Raw genomic sequence first — 27,261 nt, forward strand, 5'->3', positions numbered from 1 at the left:
AGAGTTAGATTTAGTTATGCTATGTTAATCTATAACAGAGTTGTTAAAATGGAATCCAAACTAATTGGGCATGACAGTACATTACTAGTATCTTAAATTTTAAAATCATTTCTCTATGTGTTACTAAACTCATGTTTTTGCCCCAAATTATCTAACAAGGTATCCAAGAAAAAAATTCATAGCCCGAATAATTCATAGCACATTTTACCTTGTTTAAGTATTTCCATGAATGGCTTTTCTTCTCCATTAGCTTATGAGCCCCTAAATAACAGACACTACCATCTGTGTACACTGTAGGTTTATTAACCGCATGATTTTACTTAATCCTCAGAACCCTGTGAGGTAGCCAAAACTTATATTGCTATCACTAATTTTAGATAAACAGAAAGGATCAGTGATTTGCCCATGGATTGGAAAGGACAGGATTGGAAAGTGTTGAACAACCGGTCTTTTAACCCTATTGAAAGTGCACCTTTAATAAGGATGTTGGAGCACCAGGGTGGCTCAGTAGGTTGAGCCTCTGCCTTCGGCTCAGGTCCTGGTCCCGGGGTCCTGGGATGGAGCCCCACATCCCTGCTTCTCCCTCTCTCTCTGCCTGCCTCTCTGCCTACATCTGCCTACTTGTGATTTCTTTCTCTGTCAAATAAATGAATAAAGAATATTTAAAGAAAAAAAATAAGGATGTCTACCCTCACCAATTCTGTTCAACATTGCACTTGTGGTTCAAACCACAGCAAGAAAAAGAAAAGGCACACAGGTAAGAAAACAATTAAATCACTTCTATCCTCTATTTGCAGATGACATGATCTTATATATATAAACTCCTGGGAAATCTACTATAGAACACTATTATAGCTAATAAATGAGTTTGGCAAAGTTTGCAGGATTTAAGATCAATAATAAAAAAGATTATATTTTTATTTATTTATTTATTTGACAGAGAAAGAGAGATCACAAGTAGGCAGAGAGGCAGACAGAAGCAGGCTCCCTGCTGAGGCGAGAGCCCGATGTGGGGATCAATCCCAGGATCCTGAGACTATGACCTAAGTAGAAGGCAGAGGCTTAACCAACTGAGCCACCCAGGTGCCCCCCATGTATTTTTATATACTAGCAATAAACAATCTGAAAATGAAGTTAAGAAAACAATTCTATTACATCATGACATCAAAAAGCATAAAACTGTAGTGAATGAATTTAACAAAAGAACTTAACAAAAGAAATCCAAGATTTGTACAATGAAAACTACAAAACAGGGGCGCCTGGGTGGCTCAGTGGGTTAAAGCCTCTGCCTTCGTCCCAGGTCCTGATCCAAGGGTCCTGGGATCGAGCCCCGCGTCGGGCTCTCTGCTCTTCAGAGAGCCTGCTTCCTCCTCTCTCTCTGCCTGTGTCTCTACCTACTTGTGATCTCTGTCTGTCAAATTAAAAAAAAAAAAAAAAAGAAAGAAAAAGAAAACTACAAAACAACATTAGAAGAAATTAAAGATGACCAAAATAAATTGAAAAACAGCTCATGTTCAAGGATTAGAAGATTTAGTTTTGTTAAAATAGCAGCACATCCCCCAAGTTGATCTTCATAATGAACCCAATCCCTATCAAAATCCCAGCAGGCTCTTTTTGCAATAAGCACATGGAAACATGCTCAACATCACCAGTCTTGAGGGAAATGCAAATCAAAACCACAATGAGATACCACTTCACACCCATTAGAATGGCTATAATTAAAAAAAAGAAAAGGGAAAATAGAAAGTGCTGGCAAGGAAATGGAGAAATTGGAACACTTGTGTTCTGCTAGTGGGAATGTAAAATGAGGCAGCTGCTATAGAAAAGCTTGGCAGTTCCCCACAACCTAAACATAAAATCACCCTATGGACCAGCAATTCCACTCCTAACTATAGACCCAATATAGAACGAGAATTGAAAGCAGGGACTCAGATACTTGTTCATCCTTGTTCATGGCAGCACTATTCACAACAGCCATCATGTGGAAACAGCTGAAATGTTCACTAACAGATGAGTGGAAAAACGAGATGTAGTGCACAATGGAATATTATTCAGACTTCAAAAGGAATGAAATTCCAACACAGGCTATAACGTGAATGGACCCTGAAACATTATGCTAAATGAAAGAAGCCAGACACAAAAGGTCACATATTGTATAATTCCACTTCATAACGTATCTCAAACAAACAAATTCATGGACAGCCAGCAGAAAAGAGGTTACCAGAGGCTGGGGGAGGAGGGAATGGGGAGTCATTATTTACAGGGTAAGGTAAAGTGTTTCTGTTGGGGATGATGAAAATTTAGTTCTGGAAGTGATGGCTGCACGACACTGTGAAATGCGCTCAAAGACAATAACCAGTACCCTTAAGAATGGTTAAAATGATTACTTTTAGATTATATATATATTCTACCATAAAGCTTTAAAGAGTGGGAAAAAATTCACTTTCATATGTTTTAGCCTATAAATGACACTCCCACCAGCAGTTCTAGAGGGAAATTCATCTATCAGGTCAAACTCACCAGCAACTCACTCTTTCCTATGCTCTGTGAAGCTACCGTTGAGCACTGTGGCTCCCAAGGTGGGTGTGGCCTACAGGACAGCCCACTTTTGACACCTTCCACTCAGTTAATGTCCTAGGCACTAAATAGTTTTAAGTTGAAAGAATAGGTTCAATGCCATAGTGCAAGCTCCTTAAAGTCCATATCCTCCAGGCCTTCCTTCTCACTTCCTTTGTTTTGGTTTCTTACTCTTTTTAAAAAATATTTATTTATTTGAGAGAGAACTGCGCATGCAAAAGGGCAGGGGGAGGGTCTAAGGAAGAGGGAGAGAAAATCCCAAGCAGAGTCCCTACAGAGCGAGGAGCCCCAGGTGGGGTTCAATCTCAAGACCCTGAGGTCAAGACCTGAGCAAACATTAAGAGTCCAACCCTTAACTGACTGAGCTACCCATGCACCCCTTGGTTTCTCGTTTCTAACGCCCGTCCTCCTTTAGCTTTAAAACTGTAATGTTTTACTTCCTGGTTCTATCTTGGTAGAGCAAAGCCTTATCATATTACATTTCCTCATAAAATTTCCCACTGCACTCTTATTTGCCCAACCAGAAGTGCTTAATAAGTATACTCATTGTTTACTAGGACACTTATCTTAAGGAACAGACACAAAGCAAAGAAGTCAGAGAAAGACAAATGCCATAGGATTTCACTTATATGTGTTACCTAAAAACCAAAACAAAGCAGAAACAGACCCAAAAATATGGAGAACAAACTGGTGGTTGCCAGAGGGGAGGGGGTTGAGGGTGGGGGAAAAACGGTGAAAGGGAGTGAGAGGTATAGGCTTCCAGTTATGGAAGGAAAAAGTAGAAAGTACGGGACGAAAGGCACAGCATAGGGAATACAGTCAACGGTATTGTGTTGTATGGTGACGGATTATAGCTACACTTGTAGTGAGCACAGCACATCTATAGAGTTGTCTAATCACTGTGTTGTACACCCGAAACTAAAAGAACACTGTATACCAACTGTACTTCAATTAGAACAAAAAAGGAACAGAAAACTTCTTGGATAAACTGATAATTAGTTAATACTTTCAGGGCCACACATTCCCCAATTCTAGAGACAAGGGATTGACTATTTCATACTTGTTAAAAGGTCTTCGGGATTAATGGCTAAGCTAATATAAAATTGGTTATCTGTCTCCTAGAGAAGGCTTTGTGATTTGAATGGAATGAGGGAAAGTCCCCAGTGACTTACTATCTTTCATATAAAAATGTGGTAAGGGTCGCCTAGGTGGCTTAGTTGTTTAAGAGACCAACTTGTTTTCCGGCAGGTCGTGATCACAGCAATGCGAAATCCAGCCCCGTGTTCCACTCAGTGGGAGTCTGCTTAAGATTCTCGCTCTTACTCTGCCCTTTCCCCAACTCATGAAAACCCATGCTCTCTCTCTCTCTCCAAAAAATAAATGGGTAAATACATCTTAAAAAAAAAAAAAGAAAAGTAGTCTGTCCTGCTGTGGGAGAATCTCTCTGAAACTTACCTATTCCATGCAAGGACCTGTATGCAGACGCCAGGGGATGTCTCACTGCTTTTATTCTAGGGTTTTAGAATCTCCCAGGTTTTATTTAAAATTCGAAGGATTGTGTTTTATGTATTTTTATATAAACTACCATGGGACAAAATAATCTGATCCTTTTATTTTTACTACTAGTCTGACTTATGTCATCTAGGTTTAAGAAATACTCACTTTCTCAGTTGGAGAATGACAACTATGCCTCCTTAGAAGCCTGGATCATCCTGTTATGTTTATGGCATAAGCAAGTAACCTCAGCATGAACTAGGGCTGCTGATTATGCCTCACTCATGGCCCACTGCTAGTTCTCTTGAACTCAGAGCTCCTTAAGAGTGGTATAGCTCAGCTCTGTGTGTCTGTCCCAAGGAGTCCAAATGTTCCAGGTCTTATCTAGCTAAAATATAAGCCTCATGATTTAAAATGTGAACCTGCAAAGTCCACCAGATTATCTCAACCATTTTTTTAAAAAAAATTTTATTTATCTACTTAACAGAAAGAGAGATCACAAGTAGGCAGAGAGACAGGCAGAGAGAGAGGGGGAAGCAGACTCCCTGCTCAGCAGACAGTCTGATGTGGGGCTCCATCCCAGGACCCTGAGATCATGACCTGAGCCGAAAGCAGAGGCTCAACCCACTGAGCCACCCAGGCACCCCTTCAACCATTTTTATTTTTATTTTTATTTTAAATATTTTATTTATTTATTTGAGAGAGAGTGAGAGAGAGCATGAGAGGGGAAGAGGTCAGAGGGAGAAGCAGACTCCCCATGGAGCTGGGAGCCTGATGTGGGACTTGATCCCTGAACTCCAGGATCGTGACCTGAGCCGAAGGCAGCCGCCCAACCAAATGAGCAACCCAGGCGCCCCCAACCATTTTTATAATCAAAACTGCACTGTAGGGAAGCCTGGGTGGCTCAGTGGGTTAAGCTGCTACCTTCAGCTCAGGTCATGATCTCAGGGTCCTGGAGTCCCGCATCAGGCTCCTTGCTCGGCGGGGAGTCTGCTTCTCTCTCTGCCTCTGCCTGCCACTCTGCCTGCTTGTGCTTTCTCTTCCTCTCTCTCTCTGACAAATAAATAAGCAAATAAAATCTTAAAAAAAAAATTGCACTGCAGTCACCCAGACCAACCATTTGGTAATTCAAACACCAAGTCAAAGTCTTACTACATTCTGTCCACATGGTTGCAGCCTGGTAAAAACCACAGCTCCATCCTGCTTTCTGCCTTAGCACACTCTACCTATTTTTTCTTGGTCAGCCTGGAAATTTTGTAATAACGCAAAATTTCAACAAATTTTTCCTTTTGTTAGAGTTTCTTCAAAGTCCACTCTAATGTGGAACTATTTACTGCTTATGCCAGAAAAAAAGTAATCACTATTCAGTCCAAGGTTTTGATCACCAATTTCAACATGTTTGTGGGAGGGAGGTGGTTTCCCCCCACATCACCAATTAATGATTCTTTGACACAAGCTGGGTATCCTACAATTCAATTCCGACATGACCCACCCAGAGATAGCATCACATTCTACAGGTTAAGGGACCAGTCCTACCAAAACTGCCCTTCGCTTCAGATGGCAATCACAATTCCAGGTTGTTACCTGTGCTTCTGACAAACCAGCTATAGACTGAAGGGTCCAATGACCCCCTCCCCAACCTTGGGTTATAGATTAAGGGCTCAGTTCTACAAGACTGTCCCCCCTCACCCCACTTTAGATGTCAACTACAAATCCAGGATGTCACTGGTGCTTCTGTCCAAATGGCTCTAAATCAAAGGTTCCCATGACACCGGCAGTGGGTTCCATTAATTTGCTAGAGCAAGTCACAGAACTCAGAGAAATATTTTACTTACTAGATTACTGACTCATTATAAAAGGACAAAAAACTCAAGAACAGCTAGATGAAGAGATGCATAGGGACCGGTACAGGTAAGAGGCATGGAGAGTCCACACCGTATCTAAGTGTACCATCCTCCCATATCTGCATTTGTTCACCAGCCTGGGAGCTCTCTAAAGACTCTCCTTTTAGGGTTTTTATGGAGCCTTCATTGTACAGATTGTATTGATTAACTTAATCAATGACCACTGGTGATCTGTTCAATTTCAAGTCCATCTCTACTCCCTGGAGATTTAGAGGGGTGGGAGTAACTGAAAAAGTTCTAACCCTCCAATCATGTAGTTGGTTCTCCTGGCAACCAGCCCCCATCCTTAGGTGCTCTCCAGAAGTCACCTCATTAACATATACCCAGTGGTGGCAGAAAAGGAGCTTGTTATGCATAAGAAGACACCCATTCCACTTTATGGCTCTGAAGTCATAAAGTTTCAGGAACTGTGGACAAAAGTCCAAATATTATGACAAAAGATGTTCCCACTGCTCTACTGCTCAGGAAATTTCAAGGATTTGGGGAGCTAGCTATAAGCCAAGAACCTTGGACGAAGACCAAAGACAGGAGAAACGTAGGCTTGGTCATTTACTGAGCAGGGAGCCCAATACAGGGCTCCACCCCATGATTCATGACCTGAGCAGAAATCTCAAGTGGGATCTTCAACCGACTGAGCCACCCAGGTGCCCCCGTATATGTTCTATACATATATAATTAATCTATACATATAATTACTTTATACATGTAAGATACAATAAACTGTTATTTCTCTAAATATATTCTGCAATTCAAACTCTTCACAAACACAAAGAGGTTTCTTTCAACCAAATTTGGTAAGGTTTCCAGTTTTGTTTTGTTTTTTTAAAGATTTTTATTTATTTATTTGATAGAGAGAGATTACAAGTAGGCAGAGAGGCAGGCAGAGAGAGAGGGGGAAGCAGGCTCCCTGCTGAGCAGAGAGCCCGATGTGGGGCTCCATCCCAGGACCCTGAGATCATGACCTGAGCTGAAGGCAGAGGTTTAAACCACTGAGCCACCCAGGCGCCCAGGTTTCCAGTTTTTGTTTTCATTTTTATTTGTCTTCTAAGTATTACATTTTTGTCTGCTAGAAACAGCTATTCTTTCTTGGCTCTTAGGTATGCATTTTGCCTCCTTTAATTTTTTAGGTAAAATTTACTTTTTTTAAAAAATAAAAATGTAAATGATTTGTCAACTATATTGCATCAATTTCTCCCTTCTTTTTATTTTTGGGCTCATTTCAGGACTTCTTGCTTCTTCTTGGATTGATCTAGGTAATGCAGAGGACATCACTGTTCCTGCTCTGTTTTGGGGTTTGCAGAGTCAAGTAGAGGTTTACAGAATGTGCTGTTTGTGGCTGCATTGTTCACTCGGTTTGCTCAAGAACTTGGAGAAAAACTATACTGTTTCCAAATCAGCCACTCTTTTCTGCTTTATCAAGTCCTTCAACAAACATGGGACTACATATCAAAATAGTGATTTATAATAGCTTTTCAATGTGTGCTAGGAATGCTAATGTAACAGGTGGTGTAATCAGCCTGTTTCAAGCCTAACATGGACACCAGATGCTTAAACAAAATAAAATCTGCATGTGTGTCACAAACAAAAAACATTATCGTATATGTGATATAACATTACAAAATGTCTGGCAAATGGGAAAAATTTTCCTTACGTCCATTACTAAAACCAATGACCAGTATCATTTTGGTGTATTAACCTCCAGATTTTTTTTCATATGAATACTCCTTTAAAAAATTAGAGAAATAGGGGCACCTGGGTGGCTCAGTGGATTAAGCCTCTGCCTTTGCTCAGGTCATGATCTCGGGGTTCTGAGATCAAGCCCCGCATCAGGCTCTCTGCTCAGCTGGGAGCCTGCTTTCCCCCTCTCTCTCTGCCTAACTCTCTGCCTACTTCTGATCTCTTTCTGTCAAATAAATAAATAAAAATCTTTGAAAAAATTAGAGAAATAATGTAAACGAATTTAGAAAGTTTGGAAAATTGAGAAACAAAACCACCCTTATAATGCTAAAATGTGATTGTTGTAATTTTGGTCTATTTCCCACTAATCTTTAAAAACTGTATCTCCTTTACTTATTTTGAAGAATACTAGATATATAGATACATATCCTTTTTAAAAAACAAACATTTAATCACTTCAGAGAACATTCATTCATGCTATTTATTTTCTGTACCTTGCATTTTGTCACTTAAGCTCTTATCTTGCAAATGGGGCATGTGGGTGGCTGAGTTAGGTGAGTAGCCAACTCCTGGTTTCAGCTGAGGTCATGATCTCGGAGTCTTGAGATCAAGCCTGCCATCAGGCTCTGCACTTAGTACTGAGTCTGCTTGTCCCTCTCCCTCTGCTGTGTCCCCCAACTCGCTCTCTCTTGCTCTCTCTCTCTCTCCCTCTAAAATAAATAAAATCTTTAAAAAATATATCTTGCAAATCTTTCTGTATCAGGACATCTTAGAGCTGACATTTTTGAGTACATAGTATTCTGCTGGGTGGATGCAGTGTAATTTAAATAGCCAGTCCTTGGGGCACCTGGGCTAAGCATCCAACTCTTGGTTTCAGCTCAGGTCATGATCTCAGGGTTTTAAGATGGAGGCCCATGTCAGGATCCGTGCTGGTGTGGAGTCCGCTTGAAATTCTCTTGCTCTCCCCCTGTGCCCCTCCTGCTCATGCCTTTTCTCTCTAAAGTAAATAAATAAATCTTAAAATAAATAAATAAACAAATCAACAGCCAGTCCTTTACTGATGCACTATGTGCATTTGCCATTTTTTTTTTTTTTTTTTAAATCTTTTGTTGTTGTAAGAAAATGCTGACTTCCAGTTCTGGTCCAACATGTAAGGATCTTGAAATTCATCAATGCCATCCTTACATGGGAAGCTGAATAGATTGAAAATCAATAATTCCTATCACATAATCAGAAATTTGAGGTCACAGAGCTAACTGCTGACTCCCCAAATCAAGAGATAGGTAAATACAAGACAGTCACAGTTTATTATAGCAGAAGCCTTAGAATGGAAGCCTAAAGCTGGAGCCAGTCCTGGATTAAAAAAAAACATAAACTGGGGACGCCTGGGTGGCTCAGTTGGTTGAGCGGCTGCCTTCGGCTCAGGTCATGATCCCAGCGTCCTAGGGTCGAGTCCCACATCGGGGTCCTTGCTCGGCAGGGAGCCTGCTTCTCCCTCTGCCTCTGCCTGCCATTCTGTCTGCCTGTGCTCACCCTCTCTCTCTCTCTCTCTCTGACAAATAAATAAAATCTTTAAAAACAAAAAAACAAAACATAAACTGTAATGATGAATCACCAGAGGCTCCATGTGGACAAGCTAGAGTTCAGAACTCCGGGAGTGAATGAGTGTGTGTGTGTGTGTACGCATGCACACACATGTGTTCAGGAAGGTCCAGTTCAATTTTACCTCTAGGAGTTCCACCATGTTTTCAAGAGAAATGGCCCTCTTGTTTGTCAGTAGGGGTAGGAGAAAGTAAGCCTAAGGGGGTAGGGGGTGGGTCTCTCTAGCCTTTTTGAGGGGAATACTCAGCTATAGCCCCAGCCCCCTCTAGCCTTTCTGTCTCACCTAAATTGGAGGGAAAAGAAATAAATGAGAAGCACTTGTGAAGGTTACAATTCAGGGGCCCAGGCTCACTAAAGAATGAGACCCAATCATAGGGCTACAGACTGTTTCTCCTCCCCATCATGTGACCATATCACTAAGGGCCATTTATCACAGTTCCTTTCCCCAGCACATCATGCCCAACTTTCAACCAAAAATTACAAGATATACAAAAGAGGAGACAGAGCAAGCATCAGAACCAAACTCAGATATGGAAGAGATATGAGAATTATAAAACCAAGAATTTTAAAAGTCTATGATTGGGGCGTCTGGGTGGCTCAGTGGGTTTAAGCCTCTGCCTTCGGCTCAGGTCATAATCCCAGGGTCCTGGGATCGAGCCCTGCATGTGACTCTCTGCTCAGCGGGGAGCCTGCTTCCTCCTCTCTCTGACTGCCTCTCTGCCTACTTGTAATCTCTGTCTGTCAAACAAATAAATAAAATCTAAAAAAAAATAATAATAAAAAAATAAAAGTCTATGATTAATATGCTAAGAGCTCTAGTGGGAAAAGTGGACATGTAAGAACAGGTAAGTAATAATAAGCATAGAGCTGGAAACAAAGAATAGAAAGGAAATGCTAGAAACAAAGACATTGTAAGAGAAATGAAGAATGCCTTTGATAGGCTTACTGATAGATCAGACATGGCCAAGGAAAGAATAAATGTACCTGAATATATGTTAACCTAGGCTTCCAAAACTGAAATCCAAAGAGAAAAAAAAGAATGAAAAAGAACAGAATATCCAAGAATTGTGGGGAAATTACAAAAGATGTAACATATGCATAATAGGAATAACAGAAAGCGGGGGGGAGAAAAGGTAACAGAAGGAATATTTGAAGTAATAATGGCTGAGAATTTTCCAATATTAATGACACAAACCACAGATCCAGGAAATTTAGAGAATACTGTGCATGATAAATGTCAATAAATATAGTCCTAGACATGGCCTACTCAAAGTGTAGAAAACCAAAGATAAAGAAAAAATCTTGAAAGAACCCAGAGGGGAGAAAACACCCTACCTACAGAGGAGCAACAGTTAAGAATGACACTGGATTTCCCTTCAGAACCAAGCAAACAAGAAAAGAGTGAAGAGTGAAATATTTAAAGTGTTGAGAGAAACCACCAACATAGAATTTTACATCCAGCCAATTATCCTACCAAAGAGGACATTCTCAGACAAAAATCAAGGGGATCTGTTGCCAGTAGACTGACTTGCAAGAAATGTTAGAAGAAGTGCTTCAGAAAAAAGGAAAATAGGGGCACCTTAAAAGTTCTCATCACAAGAAAAAAATTAACTATATATAGTGATGGATGTTGACTAGATGCATCGTGGTGATCATTTCACAATATACACAAATAGAAAATCATGTTGCACACCTGAGAATAATATATCAATTATAGCTCATTCCAAAAAAAAGAAAGAAAGAAAGAAAATGGGTGGAAGGCAAAAACTAAAAACCAAAGAATTGAGGACAATGAATGGAAAACAGGAACAAATATGGAAAATATTAATCCAACTAGATCGATAAATATCAATGGTTTAAATACACCAGGTAAAAGAAACTGTCAGAGTAGACTAAAAAAATAAGACCCAACTATTTGTAGTCTGTAAGAAACCCACCTTTTTTCTTTTTTAAAGTAGCTTCCACACCCAGCATGGGGCCCAATGCAGGACTTGGGGACTCATGATCCTGAGATCAAGAACTGAACTAAGATCAAGAGTTGGATACAACTGACTGAGCTACCCAGGTGTCCCCAAGAAACCCAATTTATATAGAAAGACACAAATAAATTAAAAGAAAAGGGACCATAAAAAATGTGCTGTGCTGACAATAATGTAAAGAAAGCTAAAGCAACTATATTAATTTCAGACAAAAATACTTCAATGAAGACATGTAACTTTTTTTTCTTACTTAGAAGACAGATGATCTCTTTTTCTTCCAACTTTTCTGTTTTGGTTTGTTTTCTTCTTTTATCGAGGTATACAATATTTACAGTAATGTGGGCAGAATGCACTAAAGAATATAGCTTGAAGAATTTTTTTTTTTTTGCCTGAAAAAAATTTTTTTAAAGATTTTATTTATTTATTTGACAGAGAGAGATCACAAGTAGGCAGAGAGGCAGGCAGAGAGAGAGGGGGAAGCAGGCTTCCTGCTGAGCAGAGAGTCCGATATGGGACTCGATCCCAAGACGCTGAGATCATGACCTGAGCCAAAGGCAGAGGCTTAATCCACTGAGCCACCCAGGCGCCCTCTTTTCTTTTCTTTTTTTTTTTTTTTTAATTTAAATTCCAGTTACTTAATGTAGTGTTATATTACTTTCAGGTATACAATACAGTGATCCCACACTTCCATACAATACCCAGTGCTCATCACAAGGGCCCTCCTTAATCCCCATCACCATGTCACCCATCCCCTACACCCCTCCCTTCTGGTATCCATCAGTGTGCTCTCTATAGCTAAGAGTCTATTTCTCGGTTTGCCTCTCTTTTTCCCTTTGCTCATTTGTTTTGTTTCTTAAATTACACATACGAGTGAAATCATATGGTATTTGTCTTTCTCTGACTTATTCTGCTAAGCATAATAATCTCTAGCTCCACCCATGTCGTTATAAATGGCAAGATTTCGTGAATTTTTACATACATACATATATTCTCCACAGTTTCAACAATGTTAATTTTGTTAATAATGTGAACAATTTAGCAGTTACTGTGTTAAGCACTCTTCTAAGAACTACACGTTTACTAATTCTTTCAATCCTCATAATAAACCTGTAAGTTAGGTACTATTATTATCCCATTTTAGAGATTAGGAAAGGTGGGCACAGAGTAAGCATTTCACCAAGGTCATATGGTCTATAAACTCGGAGCCAGAATACAGATCTATGCAGTCATGTCCCAGCACCTGAGTGCTTAACATTCCTGTAACTACATGTAAAGATAATCATGGAAGTGGCTTAGCACAGTGTCTGATGCACAGTAAATATTCAATAGCATCATCGTTTTTACTCTTAGTATTATGGTTTCATTGAATCTGGGGTGTCATCAATTGCAAGACATCATTATTTTAAATTATACTAACAAAGAAAACACTATCAATCATAATAATTGAAGACCATATTTAGTGTTGTTAGATGCATTCAGTTTCAAAGACCTTAAGATGTAAAAAAATGTACTTTGTAGAATCAATGAAATTCAGTATTACTGTATATAGTTTTGTAGTTAGTGCAGTTTAATAGCTTTAAATACCATATATGTACCAAACCCTCCCCCTCACGTTTATATATTCAGTCCTGGCCACTTCTTTGAACTATAAACCTGCATCTCCAACTGCCTATTTAATGTCTCCATGTGGGTACCTCAAAAATCACATGTCTGAAATGGAGTTCTCGATAGCCTTTCCCATCCTCGCATACAGCAACTCTATTCTTCCAACGTTTCAGGCCCAAAACCATGGTGTCAACAAATTCTGAGGTGTCTATCTTCTTTTATTTTTAATATTTTATTTTTATTTATGCGACAGAGAGAGGGCACAAGCAGGGGGAGCAGTAGGCAGAGGGAGAGGGAAGAACAGACTCTCTACTGAGCAGGGAGCCTGACGTGGGGCTCAATCCCAAGACCCTGGGCCCTGACTTAAGCCAAAAGCAGATGCTTAACTGACTGAGCCACCCAGATGCCCCTACATTCTATATAAATCCAGAATTCAGCCACTTCTCACCACCCACACTGCCAGTACAACTACCCATAGAGACTGCTAGCTGCTCACCTACTCCATGCTCTCCTCTTCTTCCTGGGCACACATTTCCCAGCCTCCCTTGCAGTCAGGTGTGGCCACATGCAAGAATGAGAGCACGAATTTCATATACCATTTCCAGCCTGTCCATGTAAACCTCACAAACATACTAATGTATACTTTTCTCCCCTTGCAGCCAGCTGTAACAGAGACAGCTCCACACCTCAATCCTAAGGATGACCTTGGTAGCCACGTGTAGAAGCAAGCAAAGCCTCAGTCAGCCCAGGTTTCTGAATGACAGCAAGGAGGGCTGTCCCAGTGACCTGTTCACCCACCCAGTCAGGTAAGATCAGCAATAATGAAAGTTTTGTTGTTTGCACCAGTGCACAAGAAGGAAAATGATATTGGAGGATAGAAAGATGGAGAGTCTTGTCTTGTTAAACAGCAGATGTTACCTGTAATAAAAGAAAGTCGCATTAATTGCCTCCAGAGCCTACAGCTTTCAGAAAGGAGGATGGTATGCGATGTCAGGAGTGTGAATTGATGGTTACTTGCTAAAGTCAGCAAGGTGTTACAAGAAAGACAAAAGCTCAGGCAAGAATGGGCTGGTTAAGCTGCAGAAACGGTAAGAAATTTGGGGATGCAAAACTAGAAAAGCTGACTGCTAGAGAGCCTGGGTGGCTCTTGAGCCTCTGACTCTTGATTTTGGCTCAGGTCGTGATTTCAGGTTTGTGAGACTGAGCCCCACGTCCAGCTCCCTGCTGGTCACGGAGTCTACTTGAGATTCTCTCTTTCCCTCTGTTCTATCTCAGTATCTTGAAAAAAGGAAGGGAGGGAGGAAGGGAGGAAGGAAGGGAGAACTGACTGCTTCTGTATCCCAAATAATAAGACAAGACTGAAAAGGGCTTTGTGTGACAAAGGTGGAGGGGAACAGCTCCCTCATGACATCTGGTGCCCCTGCATATCTCCACCTCGGCTCCATAAACAATGGATCTGCAGTCTGACCCAACTCAGGGCCAAATCCTCTGTGATGCCTCCTGGAATAAAGGGAGTTAAGCACAGGGAGTTGTTATAGTGCTGCTTCTCGCCCCTATCTTATGGGAGACTGTCACAAGGCCGTTTCTTATCCATCTCCCTGGTCTGGGGGAGGGCGACCCTTTGTAACTTCCCCGCTAGGATCCGGCCACCAGCTTCCATGGCTTTCTCTAAAACTGCTTACCTATAGTTTAGAAGTGGCTTTTCCACAGCAGTGACCGACCACTCTGGTGGTCTGTCATTTGGTTCCTCATGTTCAGTGTTACCCTGTGGGACCGCCTGAGCTCTTGACACAAAGGCTTATAAAACTCCTTAAACAGGGGCACTCTGCCCTAAAGTGACAAACAGACAGAAGGTGGTGGTGCCCTTCTCATCTAAGCCTGCTGTGTTAAGTTTCAAAAGGGAGCAGCGCAGGAACAAGGAGACAGATACGGAAGGCAGACACCACAACCACATCTAGGAAGAGAACGTGGTCAACGTCTAAAACAAAAAGATCAGAGGACTACTGAGGTTTTGAGGGAACTGAATCACCAAAGAAATCAAGACCTGGCCTGAAAAAGCTATGAGATTTAAAACAACCCTCGGGCAGGAAGCGATCTGGAAAAGCAGAGCGAGACTCTAGTCCCTATCATTATCTCTCTCACATCCTTTCCTTCTTGCCCCCCTCACACTGTCTGTACCAACCAGCCTCCTTATCATTCCTTGAACATGATAAAGCACATTCCCACCTCAGATCCTTGGCCTTGCTGATTCCTTCCTATCCCCGAAAAAAGTTTCTTTTCAGATATCTATGAAGTAGTTAATATTTGCAGATTTCACATCTTTAGAGAGCACATCATGGGATCCCGGCCCTAGATACAGGAGGATAACTGAGAGAGATTCTATGTAGCTTTCTCTCCATAACTCCCACACACACAGGCACCAGGTCCACTGTTGGTTGCATAAAAGAAAAGCTAGGTATAACCTAACTACCGCCCTGCCTTGCTCATGCAAGGCCCTCAGAACCCCCACAAAATGCACTTAGTTATTTCCAAGAGTTGCTAGGGGTTGTCACGTGGGCTAGGGAAAAGTCCCATCCAACAGTCTCCATGAGACTCGACTCTCAGCTGGAGAGCACACACTGCAGCCACGCTGAATTCAGACTCCCTGAGGGTATTGGTACCTTCAGCTTGAGTACCGTAGTTCCACCTTGGTGGCCCCTTAGGGAGTAGGGTGCAGAAGGTGTCTGTTGCTTTGTGGCATGGTTAGGGCGAACAGCTCTCACTCGTGTTATCTTCTGCTAAAGGAACACAGATCAGGGCCAGGTGGGATATGTAGGATAAAGCAGCTATGTTATATCCTGTAGTAAGAGCACTGGCACCCTCCTAGGTCACTTGCCTTCGAGATACTCTAAAACACAATTTCCAATGTGTGGGGGGCAGGGTTCCCCACAATGATGAACAATTCTTAGACACCAACAGGGTACCTGAGAATTCAACTCAATTCTGACACTAACTACACCTGGAAACGAGTATCAGATTCTACAGGTTAAGGATTCAGACCTACAAGACTGCCACCAGCCCTCCTCCACCCTCAACCCCACACACACCTCTCCTCAGACACCAGTCACAAAAGCCGGTTGTTACTTATGCATCTGACCAATGGCTATAGATAGATAGGAGGTTCCAATGATTACCTTCTTGGTAACTCAATTCAAACACCAGTTCCAAGTCTATGTTGACCTGTCCTTCGGACTGACCGGCTAGGTTCCAATGACCTACTACTTGGGTTTTCATCTGCTCGAGCGGGTCACATAATTCAGAGAAACATTTTACTTACTAGATCATTGGTTTATTATAGAACGATATAATTCAGAACAGCCATTCGGAAGAGAGGCACAGGGGGAGGTATGGGAAAAGGATGAGAAGTTTCCATGCCCTCTCCAGGTGCGCCACTCTACCCACAGTTCTACCTGCTCACCAACCCCAAAGCTCTCTGAACCCCATCCTTTTAGTTTAAATCAATGGCCAATGGTGATTGGTTCAATAACCCCCCCCACATACCCATCAGAGGGGTGGGACTGAAATTTCCAACCTTCTAATGACAAGGTTGGTTCCCAAGGCAACCAGCCCCATTCCTTAGGTGCAGTCCGAGTCACTCAAGAACATAACAAAAGACACCTTCAAGGCTCTCAACAGTGAGGAAATTCCAAAGGTTTTAGGAGTTTCCTTACTCCTAAAACGAAGACCTAATATAGGTCTTATTATAAACCACAATATCACAGTCCACCCTGGTCTTCGAATGTGGATCCCTCATAGCAAAACAATCATAAAACTCAAAAGAGATATCATCCAGTCATTAATAACTATCCAGTCCAGCATCATATGGAGGACGAGCAGTCCTCCTCGCAGACGGCTGGCCACGCAGGTTTGTAGGCTTTCATGCCATCCCATCAGGTCCCCAAAACAAGAGTGCACTACACGGCTTCACTCTCTCAGGCATCTGGTATACTCAAGCTAAGAAGGAACAGCACCTGTTCGAAGCCTCTTTGGCGATGTCAATGTAATACTGGATTTCCCTCATTATATATAACCCCGTATTCATTCCCTTACCCCTCAGCTACTATTTTTCTTCCCCTTTATTTATACCCAAACCTTCCCACCTCTGGAAGGGACATTAGGTTTGGTCACTGCGCTGGTGTAGACTCCAGGCGGCAAAACTAGTCTAGCAAGTCCCTCCCCCTCAGTGCAGTTCTAGTCAGATAAGGTGAGGTTACCCACGTGCAGAACTGGTGGGCTATCTTTACCGCCAGCTGAGTGTTCACTGTTAGCCCCAATTTCACCAAAAGGGGTGAAGGCCCATCCTGCCCCATTGGGCCCTTAGGAATTCGGACATAAAGGTTAAAAATACACAGTTGCAGTTTCTTGCTTAGGAATTGATTCAGCCCCCATAGTCCTTGGTCCTGTGACCACTGCATCGAGTAGAGAAAAAAAAGTTGAGGCAGCGTGGAAAAGAATACTAGCACCTTCCACACCCCCTCTTCCCCAGATCCACCAGAAAAACAGGAATCTATCCAGGGGTTAGCCTCCTCATGTTCACACTGTGTGTGGGAACACACTGGTGCAGGCCTGTAAGGCAGCCCCCTTCATGTCGCCCACACTGACCCCCCACTTGTAGACAACCACTGCTTTTTTTTTCTTAAAGATTATTTATTTATTTATTTGACACAGAGAGAGAGAGATCACAAGTAGGCAGAGAGGCAGGCAGAGAGAGAGGGAAGCAGGCTCCCCTCTGAGCAGAGAGCCCGATGCAGGGCTCGATCCCAGGACCCTGAGATCACGACCCGAGTCGAAGGCAGAGGCTTAACCCACTGAGCCACCCAGGCTCCCCGACAACCACTGTTTAATCTCCCCCTTCATTCTCTGTCTAACTAGTACTTTGAGGAGGATATCCCTGACAAGTGTTGGTCATTATCAGCTGTGAAGTACATTCCCCCATCTGAAGTGTGGATGGCCTGTACAAAGTAGCGCCCTATCTTCAGTTCTGGTTCTTTCCCAGCATGGGAGTGTCCGCCTCTCCCACCGGGAAAGCAAAGCCAGTCTAGAGTCAGTGACTCCTGCTGTCAGGACCCATTCGTGGTGCCCCCCACTCCCTGCTGCCAGTATCAGGCTTACTCGCCAGCTATGTTAAGGTCTCTCCCACCAAAAAATCTGCCACAAGGCCGTCTGCAGTCTCTGTCTCCTTTGCCAAAACAGAACAATTCTTACTAACATTCTGTGCCTCAGAAGGTACCAGAGGAACAGGTCTGGAACCAGCCCATCTCTGCATGGCTGCAGACCCCCAGTGTCCACTCATGTCATGGACCTAGGCAGCCACCGCCAAGGAGCACGTGGGGATGTGTTTGTTCAAACCACATTCCAAACCCAAAAGGGAGTTCTGATGGGCGTTGACATGTCCTACCTTAATACACCCCTGAAATTTCCATAGGGCTAGGCCCTGCGTGGGCATCTATTTAATGGGCCACGTTTCTGCCGCCCTCCTGCTGACCAGAAGCCCAGCCCACTGGCTACTGCCCATTAGTCGGTAAAAAGTCAAACATACAGGCTTTTTTATCACCGTTCAGTTCTTCCATCACGGCTAGTGAAACAGCATGCAGTTCAGGCCACTGAGCTGAGGGTTTTTTTACCTTTTTCAATCAGAATGGAGGCCTTCCAAGCAAGATGATGTCCATTCTACCCCTAACCCCCAACCGTGGAACTTCTGTCCACCTTTCAAGCAGCTCTTTATCTGTCAGTCGGGAGCTGTTTATAGGTACTAAGTGATGAGAGAACCCAGCAAGCTCCCCATACCATTTCTGAGTCAGTCCCAGGGGAAAAGGGGTTCCCTGCTCCTGAGGAAGCTTCTGCTGGCATTCCCCAGGCACTGCCATCCCCATTAAGGTGTTTTTCCAACATCATTCTAGACATTGTGGGTATTTCAGGTTTCAAGATCATGTATGTCCCTCACCTTCAATTAATATCCCACAGCAAGGTAGCAAATGCCTTTCAAAAAAACTCCCTTCCCCAAAGTCCCAGTATGGTCACCGGGAGGCGCTCCCAGGCTCTTGCCATAAGCTTCAGTCTTATTGCCAAGAATTGGTCTCGACCAGCATTCCAGTTTACACCCTCCACTGCCTGGGCTCGGGCATCTTACTGGTTCCCATTTAGCAGGTCTACTTAATATTTATTGCTCGAAGGGCGTATGTATATGCCTTCTGTTACTAGGTAGGGGAAGGATTCCCATCAGATACTATGTCCACCCCTTGTCAATCCCTAATATTTTGCCTTTTAACCATCAGGTAAAAGAAATGCAACCCTTTCCCATAAAGTCTATTCAAACATACAAATCCTCCTACAAACTTTTACCATGGTTCTATCAACTCACGTTCCTAGCTGTAGCCTCTGTTAGGACTTCATCATCAGGTTATATAGGGTAGGGAAGTGTTCCTCAGCCACATTTAATATCCATCCCCATAAAGCATTCAGGCAAAGTCAACATGATTTCTTTAGAGAGTATTGGCTTCATCATTCCAACTTTCATAATCCTATCAATCCTATGTTTTGACAATCTGTCAATCTAACTGTGGCAGGAGTCAGGGCTTTACCAATGGGTTCTGGTACCATAGTTTATGGGACTCCCAGATCAAGGACTCAGGGAAACTTCTCTTCTCTGACCACTTTATGCACTTCTTGTGCTACAAAGGCTCTGGGTCCCCAGTGAGAGGGTCAAGCCAAGGGACCCTAACCCTTTTGTCAATCTTTTTATCTTGATTAATCTGCCAAACTGCTCATCCACGCAGTTGCTGGTCTGGTACTTCATTGTAATTTTTGCCTTCCGGCTTGTAAAATTTCTCTGAACAGGGATAAATAAAGCAGAATTGTTTGGGGCCCTTTAATGTTGGGGGAGCAACAGGGGTCCATTTGGCCTGACCAACATTAGATAGGGCTATATTAAAGCCTTTGTCTTTATCCCATCAGTGTTTTATTCATCCTATTTCTTTTTTTTTTAAACTTACACAATTTATATATACTAAACAAAAAAAAAACAAAAAAACCCAGTTCACCCATTTCTTACTAATCATCTAAAAATTTCCACCCGGCTGGGATGAGTCCCCTTTATGTTTCCTCTTTGTTTCGCTCCTATCAATATTCACTTTATTCACCGTATTTCTTAATAACTTCAAAATTTTCCACCTAGTTCAGCAGCATCCCCTGACTTTCCCCATTGGCTTGTTAATTAACCTACGGTTTCTATTAGCATCTGTAAGGTACCTGAAGAGAAACTGAGACAAGAAATTTGAAAAGGCTTCCCGAGCTGTTTTTTGGTTTTGCAACAATGAGGTTACACGGGGCACTCTCTGAAAGGGATCCCCTCAGCCACAGCATTTACCCTGACCTGGGTAATGGGCATACTGGCCGGGTTAGTATCTCCGTCATCATAAAGCCAGTCCCAGATGCCTTGCATAGGAAGCCTATCAGCTGGCTTCATCGGGGTTCCCACTTGGCATTGATGCAGGTTAAGGACAGTCCCCTTTCTAAGGATTAACAAGGTTTAGGGTGGCTTTCATGCAGTCCACCACCTCGGGAATGTCTGGATCATTAACAGACACCTGGGACTGTTCCATAGTGACCGGTGGGTCCCACAGCCACCCAAACACGCGCTTCCACCCAGAGGAATTCAGACCAGACACCAGTGGCCCCCGATCAGTTACGCCCCCAAACCCGTTCAGTGAAACTTCCTCAGGAAGCCGAGGGTACTGACAGACAAAATGAAAACAACTCTTTCACACTACAGCCCCCTAGTTTCAAGTTTCCTGGTTTTACCCTTCCCCCACAGTGACTTTTACCTTGGGGGGCCGCTTTGAGGCTAATGGCCAAAGCTCAGACTCACTGAAATCGGAATCTGGACTAACATCAAAGTCCAACTGAGTGTTCCCTTTTAGTTTAGCTATTACAGAGAACAATGACCAAGGGATTGAATATTTTGCCTTTTTCTCATTAGTATGCACTTCCTTATTCCAACTGCCCAGGAGCTGAGTCCTTGTTTAGTAACTGAACGCAGCACAGTTGCTGCTCCGTTCCTTGGGTGACCACATGGACACCCAGGAATAAAGAGCTTCACCACCACCCTCCTTCCCTTCATCCTTTCTTTTCCCAAACCACATGCTTCTGTGAGCCAGAAACAGTCTAGCAAATCCCAATTCACTGAACACCAACCCTTTTGGGTTCCCGGACCCAAATCCAAAGCTGGGGGAAGCGCTTTCCACACAATAGCAAGCAAGCAAGCACTGACACCAGCAGTGAGTCCCAAGAATTCAACTCAATTCCAATACCACCTACCCGGAGATGGCACCAGACTGCCCAGGTTAAAAGAGTTCAGTCCTACAAGGCTGTTCCCCTGCCCCCAGCCACCCTACACCAACTTCAGACGCCAGTCGCAAGGCAGGCTGTTCCCCTGCTTCTGACTGACCAGCTATAGACTGGAGGTTCCAATGACCATCTCCTGGGGTTCGATTAATTTGCTAGAGGGGCTCACAGAACTCGGAGAAACATCTTACTTACTAGATCACCGGTTTGTTATAAAAGGATATAACCCAGAAACAGCTAGATGGAAGAGATCCACAGGGCAAGGTATGGGGAAAGGACGAGGGGCTTCCATCCCCTCTCCAGGCATGCCGCTGTGCCCAAAACTCCACAAGTTCAACAACCTGAAAGCTCTACGAACCCCGTCCTTTGGGGTTTTATGGAGGCTTCATTACAAAGTCATGACTGATTTAATCATTGGCCATTGGTGATTGATTCAACCTCCAGCCCCTCTCCCCTCCGGGGAGGTCAGGGGGTGGGACTGAAAGTTCCAACCCTTTATTCATACTTGGTTCCCCTGGCAACCAGCCCCCATCCTTAGGTGCAGCCCAAATGTCACTCATTAACATAACAAAAGACACCTTTGTTGCTCTCATCACTTTGGAAATTCCAAGGGTTTTAGGAGCTGTATGCGAGAAACGAAAGGGAGGCCAAATTTATATTTCTTATTACCAATCACAATATCACAGCCCGTAAACTGCAACCACCTTTTGGAGGACATATTTTTAACATCTAATGCAAGTTGCAAATACGCATTCTGTCTGACCCAACATTTCTTCTACTGTCTCGACTCTAGAAATAAACACTGCTGAACAGGTACAAAGATGCAGGGACATGAACATGAATCATAGAAATGTGGGTAAGAGTGAACATAGAGCAAGAGGGAAATAAATAAGGGCATATGCACCCTTAAAAAGGAATATTACGAAGCAGGTGAAAAGAATGAGATGTGGCGACGGGGTGACTCAGACAGTTAACTGCCTGACTTTTGGCTCAGGTCATGATCTCTGGATCCTGGGATCGAGCCCTGCCTTAGACTCCCCTGCTCAGAGGGGAGTCGGCTTTTCCCTCTGCCTTTCCCCCTCTCAAATAAATAAAAATCTTTTTTTTTTTAATAAGAGGTTTTTTTTTTGTTTTTTCTTTTTTACGTATTTATTTGACAGAGACAGGTAGAGAGAGAGAAAACAGGGAGAGGGAGAAGCAGGCTCCTGCTCAGCAGGGAGCCTGATGCACAACTGGATCCCAGGACCCTGAGATCATGACCTGGGCTGAAGGAAGCCGATTAACCAGGTTAGCCACTCAGGTGCCCCAATAAATAAAAATCTTAAAAACAAAAGAAAGAAACGAATGAGGTGGGTCTATACGTCATCATAGGGAGTGACATACAAGACAAATTGTTCAGTGAATAAAGCAACTTGCAAAAAGATAGGTATTACTATGCAAAAAAATTAAACCTACACATAAAGCCATATATGTTTTAAGCATATATATGTAGAAAAACATGTAAATGATAAGCGGTAACACTGGCTGCCTCTGGGTAGGAGGGAAGAGAAAGGAATCAGAACTGGGGCTGGTGACAGAGAGGACTTCAGTTTTTTCTTCCTAACTGTCCTTCAAGGACAATTAACGCTTCCGTAATTAGAAATTAATGTTTTATAAAGGGCATCTGGCTGTGTAGCAAAATCGCCGAGCCGCCCCCACCTTCTTTATCACTTTAGTGCACACTGGCGCAACTTCCAATTCGTAGCGCCTGTATTACTTGCCACTGGAACCTGCTCAGCTGCTGAAGTTGGCTTTGCTACCCATGTGGCAGACCAGGAATGCTGGGGGATGAGCCCCCCGAACGCAGCCCTCAACCCATGACTGATGGGAGTCCGGGTACCTCTCATCGGGGACCAGTCGGGAGGTAGAAAGCGTGTTAGTTAATTTGAACAGACGGGGTTTACTATTTAAAAAGCAAAACAAACAAAACGTTAACTAGGCATAAAGTTGTTAAGGAGCTAACTCAAGCGGTGAAAAGAGAGGTCTGAGGGATCGTCAAGAAAGTCGGCGCAGGAAGCGGCTACCAGCCCCAGGGCTGGGGTACAAAGGAGAGAGAATGGAATTGTTACAACTTTGAACCTTGGAGGAAGGGCTCGGTGGAACTGGGACCGAGACCCCTGAGGAGGGGGTGCTACTCACCTCATGCTGGTGTTGCTGATGGGGGTGGGATAAGTCTGGTTTTGTGAATCCTGGAAAACGACGAACCGGATTCAGCTGCAGACAACGAAAGGCGCTGCTGGGGCGGCGGTGAAGAAATGTTCTGGGGGAATGCTGACAGCAGCAGGAAGCTGACAGGAGGGAACAAGGAAGAACAGAAAGGAGTTTAAGTCGCTACGTCCTCCTCCCGCCTTGCAGTCTCCCTCTATCGCCCCCTATAGGCGGAGTCTAGCAGGAAGCCGTGGGCCAAGCTGAAATGCGAACGCTCGCTTCCCACCCCCCCATCAAAAGGCAGAGTATAGAAGAGTGAGTTTGAAGCTCAATAACTTAATAACATGCGGAAAAACAGAGAATAGTTTAATAAATTCCAGTTCATCTGTCACTCAGTTGTAAGAGTTACTACTACTTTGGCTTTCTTTTCTTTTCTTTTCTTTTTTTTAGGATTTTATTTATTTATTTGAGAGAGAGAGACAGTGAGAGGGCACGAGAGGGGAAAAGGTCAGAGGGAGAACGAGACTCCCCATGGAGCTGGGAGCCCAATGCGGGACTCAGTCCTGGCTCTCCGGGATCATGAACTGAGCCGAAGGCAGTTGCTTAACCAACTGAGCCACCCAGGCGCCCTACTTTGGCTTTCTTGCTTCATTTATTTCCCTCCGTACTTTACCCCCGCCTCCTCCCGGGACTTATTTTAAAGGAAATGACATAATTTCACCCATACATACTTAAGTGTCTAACAGGATACAGGATTCATGAACACAGTACCATTATCACACCTAATAAAATTAACACTGATTCCTTAATATAATCGAATACCTAGTCTGGGTTCAAGTTTTCCTGGTTGTCTCAAAAATGGCTTTTTAGGGGCGCCTGGGTGGCTCAGTGGGTTAATGCATCTGCCTTTGGCTCAGGTCATGATCCCAGGGTCGTGGGATCGAGCCCCGCATCAGGCTCTCTGCTCAGCGAGGAGCCTGCTTCCTCCTCTCTCTCTGCCTGCCTCTCTGCCTACCTGTGATTTCTGTCAAATAAATAAGTAAGTAAATAAATAAACAAAAAACGGCTTTTTACAGGTGGTTTGGCTGAATCAAGACCCAAACAATGGCCAAGTATTGTTTTTGTTAACATAGCTCTTAATTCTCTCTTCATCAAGAATCCTTTCTTCCCCTTTCCCCATTCCTGTATATCATTTTTATTCACCAGAGAACAATATCATTTGCCCTGTAGAATGTCCCATATTCTCAGTTTGTCTGGTTGAATCCTGTTGGTATGATTTAACATGCTCCTCTGTCCCCTTTACTTTCTGGAAGCCCAGTTACATCTGCAGCCATGGCTAGATTCAGGATCAATTTTTTTGGCAAGGATATTTCATGGTGAGCCGTGTACATCTATTACCCTTCATTGGAAGGCACTATGGTCATTTTTTAAAACTGAGGTAAAATTATTAAATTGAGCTGTACTTTACCAACAATAAAATGCACAAAAACTAAGTAAACAGCTTGAGGAATATTTTTATATTATGCATCCACATAACCAACACTCAGATCAACATATTGAAGCCTTTCCATAACCTGAGCTATTCCTTCATAAATGGTGATTTTCCTTACAGAGCTTGAATTTAAAAATTTTTTTTTAACTTTAACTTTTTTAAAAACTTTTTAAACTTTCTCATCAATTCTGAATGCTCTGAAATACAGGCAGGCAGAATAGGTGTTTAATTTTTTTTTCCTTTCTCAATTTTATGATTAATAAGTTGGTGTTCTAGCAGCCTCCAAAAAGTGACCAGTGAGGTGTTGTTGTTTTTTTTTTAAAAGATTTTATTTATTTTTGAGAAAGAGAGAGCACAAGGCGGGAGAGGGGCAGAGGGTGAAGGAGAAATAGACTCCTCCCAGAGCAGGGAGCCTGACCCAGAACTCTGGGATCACAACTGAATCACCCAGGCTGTCCAAGGTTTTATTTTTTAGTATCAGGGTGAACTCATGGAGTTCTAAAATATTTGATGTATAAATACATACACTACTTTGTAGTCATTGTGCTTTTTCATGCTTAAAGTGTTCTATCTCGGGCCAGTGAGAACTCCTTAAAAAGCTGGTTCCTTAATCCTTTAATACAACCCTTGTAGTGCTTAATTTCTAGTTAGGATATTCTAGGTTCATCTTTTATATATTTCCAGCCTCAGAACTGAAATTAGCTCTTCCCTAAGAAGCTCTGTGTTTTTTGTTTGTTTGTTTGTTTTAAATTATATTTAGTCACCATAATCTGGATGCTGGGTATTTATTGCTATTATGTTGTCATTTCTTTTAGGCCTTTTCAGTACACCAAGCTAGGAAAGACATATTTCTTAGAAAAAGAAAAATAAATTATACATTCATACTGCTATTTCCAATCCAAATGAAAGATTAAAGGATTTTTACTTAATTTCTTTAATTCTGTGTTTGTATCTCTTTTCTCCCATGTGTAAAATCTTGGTTCTTAATGACATTAACATAATGACTTATTCGGTTGATTCTACTGTATAGAGGAGCGTCAGAGTAACAATATCAATGTTATTACTGACAATTACACCACTGAATGCCATTTCAGATTTATTTGCAGTTCTTATTGTCCTTAGGAGCTAGTTCACTAGGGATGTACTGTAAAAATACTGTGTTTGCAAGCCCCATGGAATAATTATTCTCTGTGTGGTTTTGCCACCAACTTGATATATGCTTGGGTTCATTTGTTTCAGTTTGTCTTCAATTTGTAAGAATGATTATTTTAATCATTAAATATTGTAATATTTTAAACAATTGCTGCCTGGCAAATAAAATCGAACTTAAAATAACAAGTATTTATTATCTCACAGATTCTGAGTGTCAGAAATCTGGAATGGCGTTAGCTGGGTGGCTCTAGCTCAGGGTTTCTCATGAAATACAGTCAAGATGTCAGCTAGGGTTGCAGTCATCTCAGGGTTTAACTGGGACTGGACATCTGCTTCCAAGATGGTTCACCCACGTGACTGTTGGCAGAGCTCAGATCCTCACCATGTGGGACTGCTCAACCAGGCAACTGGCTTCCCCCAGAACAAGTGATCCAAGAGAAAAAGAATAAAACAGAAGCCACATTGTCCTTTAGAGTCTAATCTTGGAAGTTACATACTATCACTTCTGCCAAATTCTACTGGTCACACAGACCAACCCTGCTGCAATGGCAAGGGAACTTCACAAGAATGTAAATACTAGGAGGTGGGAATCTTTGGGGGCCATCTTTTACTCAAAACGAAATTATAAAACAAGATCTCTTCAGAGAGGTCTAGCTGCCATCTTTGTGCTTTCTACATTCGCTGCCTTCTCCTTTAGGAAACCACTTTCATTTGTCCTTGCTTTATCTTTCCATTGTTCTTCTTTTCAAAATTATCAGAAAATACATACCTATATTTATAGTCCCAAAATGTATTCCCTACATTACAATGTTTCTGCACCTTGCTTTCTTTCGGTCAGCACCATAATGTACAGATCACCTAAAAGCAACACACAGAGATCTTCCTCACCCCATTTTACAGATTCATTAAGCTTCATTATATAGATATACTATAATTCAAATAACATTTCAATGGCTTCATTAATTATTAATTCTTCAGTTTTTGGACGTCTACATTGTTTATCATTTTCATCATTATAAATAGCACTGCAACAAATATCTTTGTGTATACAGGTTTCTCTTGACGTAGGATTTATTTATTCATTTAGTTGAGAGGGAAAGAGAGCAAAACCAGGTGGAGTAGCAGGTAGAGGGAGAAGCAGGCTCCCTGCCGAGCAAAAAACCAGATGCAGGGCTCGATCCCAAGATCCTGGGATCATGACCTGAGCCGA

At 42.6% G+C, this 27,261-nt stretch overlaps 1 protein-coding gene across 1 annotated transcript in view; it reads right to left on the minus strand.

Annotated features, from left to right (window-relative positions):
* The window catches only part of USP9X (ubiquitin specific peptidase 9 X-linked), a 163,366-nt gene extending 139,817 nt beyond the window's left edge, over positions 1-23,549 (minus strand). The window contains exon 1 of the mRNA XM_044234797.1: positions 23,399-23,549. The gene's annotated coding sequence lies outside the window, so the exon portion shown is untranslated. The remainder of the gene's footprint in view (positions 1-23,398) is intronic.
* Positions 23,550-27,261: the final 3,712 nt, after the last annotated feature.

This window comes from Neovison vison, chromosome X, assembly GCF_020171115.1.
Source record: "Neovison vison isolate M4711 chromosome X, ASM_NN_V1, whole genome shotgun sequence".
Lineage (NCBI taxonomy): Eukaryota > Metazoa > Chordata > Mammalia > Carnivora > Mustelidae > Neogale > Neogale vison.